Here is a 13,065-nt window from a genome sequence, read left to right on the forward strand (position 1 = left end):
AAGATCACTTGCTCTGTATAGTTTAATTTACATGGTATGAAGAAGGAACTTGGTTGTACAACTGAAAACTTAAATTGAGAAAGGACAAACTTTTGTTTATGAACTACATAATAAACTTTAAACAAGCAATTTGATGCAAACACCAAAAATAAACAGCTGTTGCAGTCATGCCTAACCAAATATATACAACAAAGTTTGAAGGCTTGAGATGGACAAACTTACATTATTGGTGAAGACAGGCTCTATAAAGGCCTTGTCCATGCTGATGGGGGGGGCAATTCAAGAAGTTTACCACAGAATCTTCTTCAAAAGCATTGCCTTTATTCTACATTTTGTTAAGAGTAAATATAGATGTGATAATATACGAAAAAATGGAGAATATTTAAGATAAGATGAAGAGTGATGCTACATAACCAAGTAGCTATAAATGTAAGTGCAGCGATACAGGCAAAAGGTACAGCCAAGAGCAATGCACAGCTAAACTTCTTCAGTACCAACCTTATGGTAAGAGTAAATATAGATCTGATGTGTAGAAAATGGAGGGCAAAGGAAATAAGCTGCAGAGTGATGGTACATGAACAACTACCTGTCATTATAAGTACACTGATAAAGGACAACATGTACTTACAAGAACAATGCAGAGCTAAAAAAACATTGGCATTGGATATATTCTACACTAATGTAACCATTCATACAGATCAGATAATTTGGAGCGAACAATTGATAAGCAAGCTATCATGCATACTGCTGTCACATAATGAACCAGGTATGTATGCAAGTACAGTGATACAGGACAACAGGTACTAACAAGAGCAAAGCAGCGGGCAGCATATTTGCGATATCCTGTCGTTCTTGTCAAACCGGAATTCTTCTTCGAGCAGATTTCCTGCAAAAAAGATCCGTAAGGCACATGCGGAAAAGTAGAAGTTCAAATTGTCATGTGATTTCATAGACAGTACCTCATCCTGGGAACGAGACCAGTGCATAACAAGGTTTTTCCATTCAATGTCTTCTAAATTTAGCACAGGAGACTTCACCGGAAATTCGTTTATAGACTTGCCATCAAAGTGTGATTTCCTCAGGTAACACCGATACTGCTGCAATGCTTCCTTGAAAAGCACAAGCAAGCTTTGCTCGTCATGACTATCCAGATTGACCCTCGCCTAGTTACAACAATGTAATGTAAATCATTGATGTGTTCAATCAGCAGAAAACAGGAAAATAATAACCATGAATAATAGCACTTACACGTAAGTTGGACAGGAAGATGTGAAAATGGTGTTTGTCTTCACAATAATCTTCCCATGATGGGAATATATGCACGTAGTCCCTAACAACATTGAAAGCATTGTCTTTTAAACTGGGAATAAATGGAATGGGGTTCCAATCTGCAGGAATTGGCCGTCTCTGCAGTTGGGATAGGTCTTCGGCCGGTGGACTTGCTGTACTTTTTGCTGGAGTGGGATTTTTCTGTGGTACAGCTGGTGCTATGGCAAATGAAATCGGTATACCTTTTGCTGGAGTGCAGGTCCTGTGTGGTGGGGCTAGTGGTGTGGCCAGTGAAGTATGGGTACAGTCTGCTGGAGTCGGTCCTACGTTTTGTGTCACTGGTTGTACAGCCAATATAAGTGGGGTGCTGTCTGATTTCTCCGGCACCACCACGTTTTTCAAGGACTTTGCTGGTGCTCCTTCAGGTTCGGCAATCACCCTCTTCCTTTTTGATGTCTGATGCACAAGAACAACATTTGAGTGGAAAAACATGGTATGATGACAGATGGAATATGTATTGATAATGGATGGGCATGGCATCTCGACATATATGATGAGTAAACTAAGCAGATGGCGGTGCAACAAAGTAGAAGAAATGCAAGACAACATATGCAAGATACCCGCAATCAATAAAACATTGCCAAATTAGAACAGGCACCTTGATGGGTGAACAGGACAGGCCATCTGCCTTTGACTCCTCGAGGTTAGAATAGTCATTAGGATCATATTCTGAACAAGAATCAACAGGTGGGGAGCGTATGAGTTTCATTGCATCCAGAATGGCACTCAATGCCTTGGTGCCAATTTTGTAAGTCATTGCAGTGTTTAGCTTCAAGAGTGGACTGCTGCTAGTGCGACACAAAGCAGCTACACAGATCATAGTGTAGATATAACGGGAAAACCTTAAGCATCAGAGTAAAATCAGCAAAGTGGAACTTGCTGGAATATATGTGCTAGTATTGCCGGTACGGCTAGAAAGGCTTCGGATACCAGCTCTCTTCAAGTGAAGGTGCGGTACTGTTAATATCAGTGTAACTCTCAAAGGCGACACAGCTCCCCGCATTTCCTTGCTATTCTTATAGGATTCAAGTGGGTAGGCCACTACAAATCCTATTCCTATGTTTACAAGATCCTACGAATCAAAGAGGCTCAAAGTGTCCATCACAACCGACCGTATAGACCTCTACACTGCAAATGTCCCTGCTCATCTTCAGTACAAGGAACATACTGTACTACTATCATACTCCCTCCGTTCCAAAATATAAGTCTTGGTAGAGATTTCCACTATGGATCACATACAGATGTATCCAGATACATTTTAGAGTGTAGATTCACTCATTTTGCTCCATATGTAGTCCATGGTGGAATCTATACAAAGACTTGTATTTAGGAACGGAGAGAGTACATATTAAAGAAGAACGGAAGAGGAACATGGTAAAGAAGAGCAAGCAGATTTTGGATAATAAAATGTTGGTTGCGCAGTGCCCACACATGATGAACCAGAGCGCATTAAGAATGCAACTCCCAGCTGTCTCTCGACCATTTCAGGCGGTTGGATGAAGATCCTACGTCTCCTAACCCTTCTTCTTCCTCGTCTCTGATTCTTCCCATACAGAACACCACACGGGCCGCCGGCCGGACCACCGGCCCCCACCGCCTGTGTTCCTCCGCCACCCCCACCCCCACCCCCCCCCAACCCCCACCCGCGTCGAGTTTTCTTCGTTCGGCGAGGCCCCACAACCACCCGAGCCCCTTCGATCGCACCGGCGAACTCCGGCGAGCTCTGAAAAATCGACTGACCCAATTTTGAAATTTAGTCTACTGTGATTTAACTAGTGTGGAATATAAAAGGGGAAAACCATAAGCATTGGGAGTATAGTGTTGAGCGTGCCATGGCGGATCTGAAGGTGCAAACCGGACAAAGGCAACTTCGCAACCAAGACAAGAAATCAGAGTAAAGCAGTGGCGATCTATTTTCTTGCTGCGATAAATAAGTTGAGCAGATACGAAAGAGTACCGCCTCTGGTGCGGCGCCGTGTACGCATCTGCTGAGAATTTGACGGTGCTGCGGTAGCGATGGCTGTCGGCAGCGTGGAAGCAGATCTAGGAGGGTAGACGGTGGCGGCGGGGCGCGGTGGACGAGACGGTCGTAGGAGCGGCGCCGGCAAGGTGGACGACGGCGGGGATGAAGCGAGAGGACGGGATGCAAGGATCCCGGTCCGAAGCCGTGGATGAGAGAGGTCGATCTCTTGTAATGGACGGCGGCATCGGGGTATCAGCTCCGGCATGGTGGAGGAGGACGGCGGTGGATGGGGTGGCGGACGGCGGCGGACGGAGGAGGGTGGGGTGGAGAGGGTGTTTTGGCGCCCACGGAGTACGAATGGGGAAAAGGGAGGTAGAGAGGAAGGGGGGAACCATGTATTCAGGGCGCGCTTGTCTCAAATGCGAGGAAATTTACAAACTTAGCCCCCGTTTCAAATTTCTACTACATCACAGCAACATTAGTCGGTTGGGGATAGGACGGTAATCTCGCATACACCGAATATTTGCCGACGAGAGTTTGTTTTTGGCGCCCACCGTGTATGAATATGAATCGGGGAGGGAGTCAATTTCGGCCGAGGACACACTGTGTTTTGGCGCCCACCGTGTATGAATCCGGGTGAGAGGCGGTTACGTCACGTTTGGGTGAAATTACAAACCTACCCCTATCGAAACCTATAGAAATCCAGCAGATAGGCTTTGCGTGGCAGGGATAGGTAGTAGTGATTTCCATCTCGCAGATTTTGGTTTCGGGCAGTTACTGCGACTTTTCCCGCTTCGTTCAAATTTTGCAGAGTGCATGTTTACCGTGCCAACTCAATTCGAATCCCGTTTGTATTCTATTTTCTTTTCGGGCGGGATCCATTTTCAATTGGAATTACATTCTATATACATCATTTTTTATATATACTTTCAAAAGCACAACACCATTTATACATAAATATGGTTTACAAATGGCATGATCTCAGATTCATAAGGTTGTATCCATCAATTTGGATTTTCAAATATTTGAAACCACTTTATGTTGAAATCCAATGTATGCATTCCTCGCTAACTGTCTCCAATTAATGTGTGTTTCATGCGGTTTTTTTACTTCTCAAACATGTATAATGTGTTTCACACACGCAACATATAGTGTAATCCCGTTTAGACATTAATTGCATATAAACCATGCACTGTTTGTAATTGAAGAATCTATGTATCACCAATATTGAAAAACAATATAACATTACACGTGTGCCCAAATTCAAATGAATATGCATGTTTGATACACCAATTTGCGTTATGATATTATCGATGTCGTGATCTCCAGTTTAAATATTTGAATCCCCTTTAATCCAGATATTCGTCTCATATAGCTATCGCTCATGCTTATATAGGACTATCTCTCTGGACCTATACGCGTTCATCGTCTCTCAGGTATCTCTCGTGCTACCTGTATGTCGACAATGATCTTTTATCTTCGTAACACACTGACGGTACTCTCTCCCTCGACCTTCATCACTCTATCTCTCTCTAAGTATATCTCGCTCCCTGCTATGTGTCTCTAACTATGATTCTCCATGTGGAATCTCTTTCTCTCACACAAACACAAACTTTTGTCTCCCGGGGTCTCATTTCTCTCTACTATTCCCATGTGTGCCACTCGCACACCCCTCATACAGAGATGTCTTTCGCTCCTTAGATATGAGAACCTACGACTCTTCCTCTTCAATATCTGTTTCTCACACACAAACACAAACTCGGTCTCCCAGGGTCTCATATTTCTCCATTGTTCTCTTGTATGTCGCTCACACACACCCTCTCTCCCTAGAGATATCTTGCGTTCCCTCGTATGTCTCTAGCTATCACTCTCGTGTGAAATATCTTTCTCTCTCGCAGACACAAAACTCCGTCTCTCTGGATCTCATTTCTCTCTGATATCTGTTTGTATGTGACTCACATGCACCCTCTCTCTATCTCTCTCACACCCACACACATAACCCAGCCTTCTGATCCACTCGACTCCTATCTCTAACGCACACTAGCTAGCATCTTTATCTTTCTATTTATCTGTTTCTCCATCAACCTTCTTTCTCGCCCTCACTCTTGATTCCTATCACGCACACTACATATGTTTCTCTCTACATGCAGTCAAGTGCCCTCTCACACACATATATAACTTCACCCTTTGAACCACCCGACGGTCATCTCCAACACCCAAACTAGCGGATGTCCCTCTAGCTAGCATCTCCATCTATGTATCTATCTATAGTTTCTCCGTCAACATTTCTTTCTCGCACGGAGTCTTGCTTCCTATCACCCACACTATATATGTCTCTCCATACATATGCATTTATAGGTTGGTCTCTTTTGCACAATCGTTGCTTCCCCACACACACACTAAGACTCCATCTCAAACACACATGCTCTAGGCGGAGCATTCGTTCCTACCGCCCTTCATCCAACCTTACCCGTATGATAAACAATCACCTTTATTTACTTGCATAACATGGACAAATTCCACTTTACTTTAGTAGTCAGCAAACTTATCATCTGTACCCTTATAAAAAAACGAGTTGGTGGTGATGGTGTGCCTGCCATCTTGTAATACAGACCGTATGATCTATATCTGAGGATAGAAAGCAAACTATGATAATTTTACAAAAGATACCCGCACCTCTCTCCACATCATTATCTCCCGCAACCTCATTGCTTAGCAATTAAAAAAGGAATAAGTCTCTGGAACAATCTAGCATGCATGGTGGCCGCTGCCGCCTGCCGGCGCCGTCCATCCCCATGCCTCCGCCCATTCCGACCACCAGTCACCACCACGCTCCACTCCTCCTCGCCTTATCTCTCATCTTTCATTTTTTTGATGACATTCTCGAGATACCAGTTTACCGATAAAATTCTCGAGATATCATTAGTTTTTATGCATGGGATTACTCCTGCATGGGTCAATCACAACAAGTGTTCTGTAAAAAAATGCATATTGATGTTCCGTGCAATGCACGAGAATCTTGCTTGTAATTATATAACGCAAATCACGAGCAGGAAGTGACATTTTTTTGACACAACCACGTTAACATGGCCACGTAAATCACCAACTAAAGTAAATACCATTATACTTATATGCTGATGCAAAAGGTTGAGTACATGTCCGAAGAGTAGAGTCGCACACACGCACTCTGTCTCTCAGAATCTCTCTCACACACACACCAGTTACATGACGCCCACTTAAGCAGACACGTATGTTACAATTTGTGCACCCGCGGGTACACGTGATGCTGCGCATTTATTTAAGCCGGAAGGCGAACCCAAACAGTAGCTGCATTCATTCCCCTCCCGCCGCCTCTTCTCTGGTCGCCGTCACCCAGTAGCCATGGGCTGGCCGAAGGTAACAACATACGCCATACTCCCGCCAGAGCGGCGCTTTAATATGGAAATTTTAGTGGTCATGCATGCATCTTTTTGTGCTAGCACTCCTATATAAGGGTTGACCGGTCGCTTCCTGCGGACGTGCGCGGGCGGTGGAAGAGGAAGGAGAACGGAAGCGGGCTGTGGAGTAACGTTTTTTTACCACAATTTCTTAGGAAACTGAGTGCAATAATTGAGTAGTTTTGCAAACTACTAGTACTACACCTGAAACGGTTCAAAACCTATACTCCCTTGCCAGCGCGCGCTTCCCGCGTGAAACGGTCAGCGTCGCCCTGGAGCGTCAGTGCCGCATTAATGCCCGGCCAGAGCGGAGGCGACCTCTCACTGGCGCCGGCTTTGAAGTGGCGCGACGGCCGAGAGAGCGCCGCTTCCCGGTGCACGCGACTGCTCCGCGTCGAGACTGGCCATAGGCCCTGTTTGGATCCATGGGTTAGAGTTAGCTTGAGCTAGTTGGGGCTCAAATAGCCCTAAAGTATCCAAGCATGAGGGTTTAAATTGGAGCAAGTTGCACCGAACCCACCAAAAAAAACTATCCCACCCAAGAGGTGCTAACTGGAGATAGTTCTCATTGGGACCACTGAAAAATCACTTTTCTCTCTCCATGAAGTGAATTTATTGTCAATCTAACCCTGTCACCCAAACATCTCTTTGGCTACAGTTAGTTCAGGGTTAGTCATGAGTTAGTCTAACCTCTAGCTAAGTTAGAGTATCAAATAGGAGCAGTATAGGACATGCAAGTTGCTCAAAGCATACAGGCAAATTCGTACGTGAAAGGATTTTTTTCTTTTTGAAAACGGAACGTGAAAGGAATTTTTTTAGAATGCTCTTGGCATGTCGCTAACATGTAATAGTTAACCGACCTCAATAGATGGCAGAAACGCCAGCCCGCCGCACTTTGATAGATACGAGGAGGGAGAAGCGATACAGGCTACTGGATTACTAGAGATAGGTGTCGCACGGAAGCCAAGAAATATGGTGATAGCGTGGGTTAGCCATGTACTAGTATGATGTAACTACACTGGCCTGCCGTGTTTCGTACTCTTCCAGTCCACTGTGGAGATGATTGGTTAATTTTATATCGCTTAATAATATTAAATATTATGAGTGCAGACGCTCCACCACGAGGTTCCTTGCTCCTTCTCGGTCATCCGAATTTTTTTTACGTGAGCTTTGTTCATCCTTTTGCCAACACGCGAGACATCTAGCATCAAGGTGCATGTGTTATGCAAGGATCGTTCCATCTGTATGAAGAACACGTGGGACTGGAACTACGAGACGGACATGTACCTAGGAGTGGACGTATGAACCTGAGTAATGTAGCGCAGTAAGTGAAGTAGAAAGGCACAAATGGTATGAACATGCGTGGCATATAGGGTGTGTTTGGTTGCGTTCTCGTCTCAGCATAGTTGTTCCCTCTTCATGCATGCTCAACTCAACACCCCTCTTCATGCATGCTCTCTTCATGCATGCTTCTAGTGTATTTGTGCTAAACTAGTGTGGACTCATGCACCCTCCATACACTCTACCAAACACCCAAAAGTAGGTCGAGAAGGGAACTCTTGGGCGGCATTTGTCTCTTACTACGTACTACCACTAAATGTTGTACGTGCAATGCACGGTGATGTTATGGAGTACGTGCCTAAGTACTCTACTACTACTATATTAGTTGGAGGCACATATTAACTTTTATAGTTGTTTACGTGTATGCCCCGAGACCTTCCAACTAGACGTGTCTTTCTCTCCAGGTCGCACTTTGTATCATTCATACCATGAAGTACTACTACGTGTGGTCTCCGACCCAGAAGTGGAAGAAGTGGAGACGCTCTACCACGCTGTTTTTTTTATGCTGGGCTCTACCACGCTGTTCATGTCCCACTCCTTTCGCTGACGCGTGGGACATCCAGCACGTGTCGTGTTTGCCACCCTTCGTCATAAGAGTTGAAACACCAGCATTCATCAGAAATAAAAAATAATTATAAATCGGCAGTGATACTATTTTTTTGCGAACCAATCAACAGTGATACTATACCACGCGGTTTCCTTGCTCCTCGATATCGGAAAGAATACTTCCATTCGCCAACATGTGGGACGTCGACCATCCTGGTCCACTTGCCATGCACGCAGAACTCCAAGGGAGAGTCACCCAGGTCGTCGCGCCGCAGTAACAATGATTAATGAGCCGTCAAATCACAGTCCCTCTTCCCACTTTGAAGTTGCTCGGACGAAGGAACCATCATGACTTCGTTGAATTCCGCTTCTTGAAGAAAACTACTGTACCAGCAGTACTGCTAGCTACAGTAGTTACTCCAACAGAGGCCTCCTTTCGTTCATAGGATAGGAATATGAAAATCATAGGAAGTGAGATGACATGCATCTAAAAACTACAGTAGTAACTAGTAATATTGGTACATTTAGAGAAAGAGATGCCATTTGATGCTTATGATAGGAATTTTTCCATTTAGTCTAGGCTAATGTACTGGTAATTTGCTCTAAAAACTACAGTAGTAACTAGTAGTATTGGTACATGCTCGTACTCAGACACAGACACACACACTAACTACTAGTACTACTACTTCTCACATGCTGGCCAGACGCCGTCGTTCTCCTTCCCGGCTTTGTCGGCGACACCCCACCGTGCTTGGATCTCCGCCGACCTCTCCGCAGCAGCGCGTGCGTCCTTTTCTTTCTTGTGGCGGCGGGCCTCTCTTTTCTTGAGTGCTTTCTGACTTTTCCGCTCCCTCTGTGCGGCTTTGGCCGCCTCTTGCTCTACCGCCCATTCGGCCTTGGCATCTTCAAATTCCTCCCACATAGTTGTGAGGTCGCGAGCGGCGATGAACTTGGCACGGCGGGATGCCATCGCTTCCCTACCATTTTGTGTGCGGTCGTGGGCGGCGAGGAACTCGGCGCGGCGGGATGCCATCGCTGCCTTACCGGTTAGGGTGCGGCGCGGTGACATGAACGACGCTTGGTGAGAGCTCTGGGGTGGAGTGGCCGGACAACCGTATAGTGCATTGGTTTGTCAAGAGCTCAAGGACAGAAGACGAAGCAAATTTGGATTCCCCTTCAATCCTGGTCATTTATTACCGAGTAAAATGCATTGGCGGTCATCGAACTTGTCTTGATAGCTCCCTTTGATCATTGTATACGAGATATGGTGATTATACGGTCACTGGCTCAGCGTATAGCTCCGTATTTGTCTGGTTGACCAGTCAAACAGTCCGCATGCGCCTCATCAGCTTGTGTTCTTTATCTATCTACGCGGGCCTACCTGTCAATGGAGAAAGAAATACTGTAAAAACCAAAATTATGCGTATGTGGGGAATCAAACCACGGACTCGTCGCTGCAACGCACCCTCGTCAGCCAAATGAAAATGAAATACTTCGCGTCAGACACTCACGCTGTCAAAGCATGCTAATGCATGCATGTCGCCCTCTAAATCAAAGTCCTGCTCATGGCGCAATGCAAACGGCGAGCCCATCACCTGCGCGCCCCGGCGGTGCCTGACATTACTGTTTAGACGTTTGATGGGGGCCTACGCGAACGCCAAGCATGTATTCACCTGGCTCAACACCAACGGTCATACTCGGACCGCCTTGCTCATGTATATCGTCCATCACAACAACAATCTATAAAACAACCTAAGCTAGAGAGGGTACTATGGTAGTATGGTACGGAGTATGTACTATCGTGAGCGACCGATCTTAGTGCCACTGCACACCGAAACCCCTTCCATCGCTAGCGCGCGCTTCCCGCCTGAAACGGTCACCGTCTCTCCAGAATGTCAATGCCGCATTCACCGGACTTAACTGCAGGTGCAATTGGTGTGTCACTGACATGCGGGCCAGATGCCCGTTGGGCCCACATGTCAGTAACCCAAACGCATCTGCAGTTAAGTCACTGAAGCAGCGTCCGCATTCACGCCCGACGAACCTACTCCGGCGCCAGTTGTCCATCTGTCTGCCGCGGCTCATTGCCATTCGCCCGCTATATTAACTTGAGCCCCAGCTCCCAGCCATTGCCAATGACCCACACTTATTCTCCTCCGGTCCCTTCCTTCTATCGGCACCACTTCAACCATGGCCTCCTGGCGCTCCGAAGCTCTCTTGGACGTACTGTCGCAGGAGCAGACGAGGGACATCGGCGGCTCCGCTCCGGGCGCGCTCCAAAGCTCTCTTCGACGTACTGTCGCAGGAGCAAACGAAGGAGATCGCCGGCACCCCCCCGGCCGCCCTCAGCCGCCACGACCACGAAGCCGGCGCGCGTGCGCCGGCGCAGCCGACAGCGAGGAAGAGTAGTACACGGTAGGTCGCCACCGCTCTGGTCCCGGGAAGGCCACCGCTACTACACTCAGTCGACGGCAAGCTTGGTGGGGTAAACATCGGCGGCCGATTAGCCGCTTGACGGCGACGTGGAGGCAGAAATCTTCAGAACCTTGTGCTCCGGAGGAGGAGGTTATCGAGGCGGATGAGGAGGAGGCAAAGGCAATGGCCGGCTTTCTTGGGTTCATGGCCGGACATGGTGGTTGGGCGCCGGCGATCGTTTAGATTAGGTTTACAGTAGGTTTTAGTACTGTTTGTGCGAAATATGTAATGAATTTCGTCCAGTTTGTAGGAAAAGTTTTCTAAATGTAATGAATTTCATCCGGTTAATTTGAAATTTGCTTTGTTTGCACGAATTTTGTCCGGTTAGTTCATATAGTTGTCGAAAGGTATGCGGGCAGCATCGGATGGCATCCATCAGTGTCCTCGGACAGATGCCGGTGTAAATTTGTGGGCCAGTGCTAGAGATGCCCTAACTATCATGCTATAATCGCTAACAATCCTCCATTATTTTGCAGGGAACAGTTATCCCTCGATCAAAATCAGATCCGCGGTGTTTCGCACTCCTCCCGCGTAAGAGTGTACACTCTTGCTTACATAAAAATGGAGCAAGTGGACGGCACTGTAGCACCTCATATCACTCGAACTAGCCCGCCTAACGAGCGGGAAAGCACCGCCCTCGTCATTTTGTTCTGGATTTCTATCGATCGATTGCGCGAAAATGTTACGCTTCGCAAGTTCTAAAGGAAAAGGCGGCACACTTACGACTCGTACGCGTCGCAACCCCGACAGTTCGGCTCGCACGCCGCTCACCAGAGGGGACACCCGTTGTCTTGCAATTTCACTGACATGTGGGACCGTAATTGAATAAACCGTCGATAGCCGAAATCTAATCGCTCGACGGGCGTCGGCTGAGAAGAGAGAAACGGGGGAGGGAGAAGAGATCGCCCGCCCGCCGCGCACGGACGCCAAGAAATATATGGTGATAATGTGAGGTGGGCCATGCTGGAGTCCGGACCGCTTTCGGAGCCCGCTCTCACCGCCCTGGCCCCTCAAGACGCCAGCTGCCCGCCGCATGCATGGATAGCAAGTAGTACTCCTTATGTGGAGGAGAGAGAGGCATTGACAAAGTCAAGGAGTGGGCTCGGCAAGAGCCCGTCTCTACACGTGCTCCTAGGTATAAAAAAAATAATTCTGAAAAAAGACATAAAAAACAATTGTGTCTTAAAAAAGAAAGGTAAAAAACATTTGAGAGGAAATAGATAGAGAAAAAGTGAGAAAAAGCTGTAACCTGGGCATTACATGAGGAAGGAGGGAGTGGTGCACATGCCAAGTTCACTGGGCTGCCGTGTTTCACACTCCTCCGTCGTAACAGTGGAGACAATAGCTTTCATCAAAAATAAACAATGAATACTCGTTGCTCGTCCTCTATATCGGAAAGAATACTTTCATTCACCGACATGTGGGACGTCGACCTTCCTGGTCCACCTGCCATGCACAAAATTATCCTGGTCTACCCCGATCGTATCGCAGGCCCAACCTTTCCCACTGTAAGTTGTTCGGACAAAGGAACCATCATGACTTCGTTGAATTCCACTTCTTCAAGAAAACTTACTGTACTCGCAATACTGCTACCACACGTGAAGACTGGACGGCACTGTACCACTTCATATCACTGAAACCCACTAGGCCAAACTAGCCCGCCTAGGTCATCTATTTTGGAACGGAGGGAGTACGTCTCTGCACTGCTATGATTTTGTGTTGCACGTTCTCTGTACTTTTGCTACGATTTTCCTACCCTATGAACCAAATGAGGCCTGAATGTATGTCGACTATTGTCTGATCGATCACTAAGCCTACAATTTTAGGAGCTAGGGCTATTGGTCGATCGACGAGGGATAAGTATAAGTGTACCACGAGCTCATCAGCCCCAACGTTTCTCTTCGGTGAGTGTTTTGCAAGTACTATAGCTCGCACAGTAGCTAGCCTACTAACACCAAGAATCATCAAACAAGC

Source organism: Triticum aestivum, chromosome 6D, assembly GCF_018294505.1.
Source record: "Triticum aestivum cultivar Chinese Spring chromosome 6D, IWGSC CS RefSeq v2.1, whole genome shotgun sequence".
Classification (NCBI taxonomy): domain Eukaryota; kingdom Viridiplantae; phylum Streptophyta; class Magnoliopsida; order Poales; family Poaceae; genus Triticum; species Triticum aestivum.